The sequence below is a fragment of the Crocuta crocuta genome, unplaced genomic scaffold (genome assembly GCF_008692635.1).
Source record: "Crocuta crocuta isolate KB4526 unplaced genomic scaffold, BGI_CrCroc_1.0 scaffold185, whole genome shotgun sequence".
Taxonomy (NCBI): domain Eukaryota; kingdom Metazoa; phylum Chordata; class Mammalia; order Carnivora; family Hyaenidae; genus Crocuta; species Crocuta crocuta.
This window is the reverse complement of record NW_027530518.1, coordinates 216,349-221,007: the sequence shown is the minus strand read 5'-3', so window position 1 is coordinate 221,007 and position 4,659 is coordinate 216,349.

The following is a 4,659-nucleotide window of genomic DNA, read 5'->3' as shown; positions in this document are numbered from 1 at the left end:
TAGGTTTGGACTATTCATGAAAACAGGGTATCCAGGGGTTGCTTCTAATTTACCTGAAATGACCTCATCTTTCAAATCATATCATGAATTTTCTTGGCCCCAATGTTGAAATAATTGGTCAAAAGATCATCTCCACCCTATAATTAATTTTAACCATCTACCTTTTTTTTCTTTACAGAGATCTTGATTTTTTCATATGAATTTTTCTGTTTCTAAATTCTTTCCACTACCCTAAAAGAATCTTAGCAGATCATGTTTTATTTTTTCTATTCCTTTGAGGCCTTACTCTGCATTCACTAAAATTTAAGCTGAAGAAGACCCAGAATACTCATATGACATTGATTAATGCAAAATTGCAAATTAATTTTATAATTTCTAATAATTATCATATGAAATATATTTCAGAAATGACTGTATGTGATAAGCACCCGAGCAAATGAAGCTGGGCTTTCTTTGGAATTTTATTTTTAATAAAAAGAAGTTGAAAATTAAAAGAAAGAAACTGGTTGAAATGGACAGTAGATACTTCTCTCACTCCAGAAACATTTGTTCTTTACCTCCTATCTTGATGGCTCTCTTCCATGCCCCATTGGGGATAAAGGACAATTCGACATCACCTCTAACTTCAGGATGCTCATGGCATGATAGCAGAAATGAATCAGGTATGTAAAAAAGTAGTATGTCAGGCATAGTAAAATCAATGTGCTGAGGCACAGAAGGGAGGTGACTCCCCTTAGGGACTTAGGAAGGGCTTGTGGAGGTAATGCTTTAGCTTGACTTTGAAGAATGGGTTCACAAACGGAAATTGGTATTTCTGGAAGGGCATTTCAAATGGAGCTATTATCTTCATTTTAGTGTTGAGAATACTGAGTGAGGTTTAAGGAGTTTAAACCACCCAAGTTCATGTTAATAATAAGTGGTGGGCCCAAAGACAAGGATGTCCATTCCTACCACTGTTATTCAACAAAGTGTTGGAAATCCTAGTCTCAGCAATCAGACAACACAAAGAAATAAAAGGCATACAAATCAGCTAGGAGGAGGTCAAACATTCACTCTTCATAGATAATATGATACTCTATGTGGAAAACCCAAAAGAATCAGCCAAAAAAAAAAAAATGCTAGAATTGATACATAATTCAGCAAAGTCATAGAATGTAAAATCAATGTACAGATATCAGCTGCATTTCTATACACCAATAATGAAATAGCAGAAAGAGAAATCAAAGAAGCAATCCCATTTAAAATTGCACCAAAAAAACATAAAATACCTAGGAATAAGCCTAACCAAAGAGGTGAAACTCTAAAAAAAAAAAAAAAAAGGAAAAGTACTCCATGCTTATGGATTGGAAGAGCAAATATTGTTAAATGCCAATACTACCCAAAGCAATGGACATATTCAATGCAATCCCTGTGAAAATCACACCAGCATTCTTCACAGAGCTAGAACAAACAATCCTAAAATTTGTATGGAACCACAAAAGACCCTGAATAGCCAAAGCAATCCTGAAAAAAAAAAAACAAAACCTCACAGCTCGAGGCATCACAATTCCAGACTTCAAGCTGTATTACAAAGCTGTAATCATCCGGACAGTATGCTACTGGTTGAAAAGCAGGCACATATATCAATGGAACAGAATAGAGAACCCAGAAATGGATCCACAAATGTATGACCAACTAATCTTCGACAAAGCAGGAAAGAATATCCAATGGAATAGAGACAGTCTGTTCAGCAAATGGTGTTGGGAAAACAGTAACATTCAGAAGAATGAAGCTAGACCACTTTCCTACACCATACACCAAAGGAAACTCAAATGGATGAAAGACCTAAATGTAAGATAAGAAGTCATCAGAATCCTGGAAGAGAAGGCAGGCAATAACCTCTTTGACCTCAGCCACAGGAACTTCTTGCTTGACATGTCTTTGGAAACAAAAACAAAAATGAACCTCGTCAAGATAAAGAGCTTCTGCATGGTGAAAGAAACAATCAACAAAACTAAAAGGTCACCAACAGAATGGGGGAAGATATTTGCAATGATATGTCAGATAAACGGTTAGTATCCAAAATAAAAAAGAACTTCTAAAACCCAACACCCAAAAAACACAAATAATCCAGTGAAGAAATGGGCAGAAGACGTGAATAGACACTTTTCCAAAGAAGACATCCAGATGTCTAATAGACACATGGAAAAATGCTCAACATCACTCATCATCAGGGAACTACAAATCAAAACCACGAGATACACCTCACACTGGTTAGAATGGCTAAAATGAACAACTCAGGCAACAACAGATGTTGGTGAGGATGCAACGAAAGAGGAACCCTTTTGCACTGGTGGTGGGATTTGAGACTGGTGCAACCACTCTGGAAAACAGTATGGGGGTTCCTCAAAAAATTAAAAATAGAAATACCCTATGACCCAGCAATTGCACTACTTGGTATTTATCTAAAGGATGGATACAGGAGTGCTGTTTTTTTTTTAAATGTTTTATTTACTTTTGAGAGAGAGGCAGTGTGAGCAGGGGAAGGTCAGAGAGAGCGGGAGGCACAGAATCTGAAGCAGGATCCAGGTTCTGAGCTAGCTGTCAGCCCAGAGACCGACGTGGGGCTCGAACCCACAAACCATGAGATCAGGACCTGAGCCAAGGTCGGATGCTTAACCGACTGATCCACCCAGATGCCCCAAGGAGTGCTGTTTTGAAGGAGCACATGCACCTCAATGTTTATAGCAGCTAACGACAATAGCCAAAGTATGGAAAGAACCCAAATGTCCATTGACTGATGAATGGATAAAGATGTGGTATGAGGGGGGAGGCAAGATGGTGGAGAAGTAGGGAACTACGTACATTGCACTCGCTCCCATATCTTGCACAGAGAAGGTCTGAAACCATAGGATGCTTACAGAATCCAGGAGTCTGGGAGGAAAAGGAGGCAGAGTCCGCTGGGAAAACTTTCTAGCATGAGTGCAAACTGGGGAAGATAAAACCGGGCCAGGACCAGAGACACAGAGGGAGGGGGACGATCCCCCTCTTCGGGGAGTTTAGAGCGGAAAGAGAGTGGCCAAAACCCCCCAAAGACACTGTCCCTGCCACTGGGGAACAGAAAAACCTCCGCTCAGGACACAGAAAGACCTGGTTTCCTTCTCTCCAGCGGGCCCTAGGCGGGACGCACTCATCCCTGGCGACCTCCGGAGAAACTGCTCCCTGTGTGCCAGTTAGACCTGGAGGGGGACCCGCGGCTGCGCCTTTGTGTTTCTGGCTCAGCTGGATCCCCAGAAGGGAGGCAAAGGGCTTAAAACTGGGAGATTTGCCCATGAGTTCGTGTTTTGGGCAACCGGACACAGAGGGACCTGGTTTCCTGCTCTCCAGCTGACCCTAGGCGGGACACGCTTCTCCCAGAAGACCCCCAGATGAAACTGTTCCTAGACACCACAAGCATGAATCCCACAAACAATACTCTAAACCCATATATTTCACTGAATGTATATGGACTAAATGCCCCAATCAAAAGACATAGGGTAGCAGAATGGATAAAAAACCAAAATCCATCTATTTGCTGTCTACAATAAACTCATTTTAGACAGGACAGACTCTCAGATTGAAAGTAAGGGGATGGAGACAATCTATCATGCTACAGGAAGTTAAAAGAAGCTGGAGTGGCTATACTTATATCAGACAAACTGGACTTTAAAGTAAAGATAGTAGCAAGGTATGAAGAAGGGCATTATATACTAATTAAAGGGTCTATCCATCAGAAAGAGCTAACAATTATAAATGTCTATGCACCAAATATGGGAGCACCTAAATACATAAAACAATTAATCACAAACAGAAACAGTCTTATCTATAAGAACGTGCTAATAGCAGGGTACTTTAATACTTCACTTAAAGCAATGGACAGACCAACTAGACAGAAAATCAATAAAGACACAATGGACTTAAATCACACATTGGACCAGATGGATTTGACAGATATATTTAGAATGCTACATTCTGAGGCTATGGAATTCATATTCTTTTCAAGTGCGCATGGCACATTCTCCAAGATAGATCACATACTTGGACATAAAGCAGCCCTCAATAAATATTAAATAATTGAGATCACACCATGCACACTTCTAGATCACCATGTTATGAAACTCGAAATCAATCACAGGAAGAAGTCTGGAAAGCCCCAAAAACATGGAGGCTAAAGGATGAATAGGCCAATCAGGCAATGAGAGAAGAAATTTAAAAAATATATGGAAACAAATGAAAATGAGAATACAACAATCCAAATCCTATGGGATGTGGCGAAAGCAGTCCTAAGAAGAAAGTACATTGCACTCCAGGCCTATTTCAAGAAATTTAAAAAGCACAAGTGCAAAATCTAACAGCGCACCTCAAGCAACTAGAGGGAGAGCAACAAGAGCACACAAACCCAGTAGAAGAAAAGAAATAATAAAAATCAGGGCAGAAATAGACAAAATAGAAACGAAAGAAACAGTTGAACACATCAAAAAAAGTTGGCTTTTTGAAAAAATAAGCAAAATTGACAAATCTCTAGACAGGCTTCTCAAAAGAAAAGAGAGAGCACTCACACAAAATCATGAATGAAAATGAACTGACTACAACCAACACCTCAGAAATATGAGCAATTATCAGGGAATACTATGAAAAACT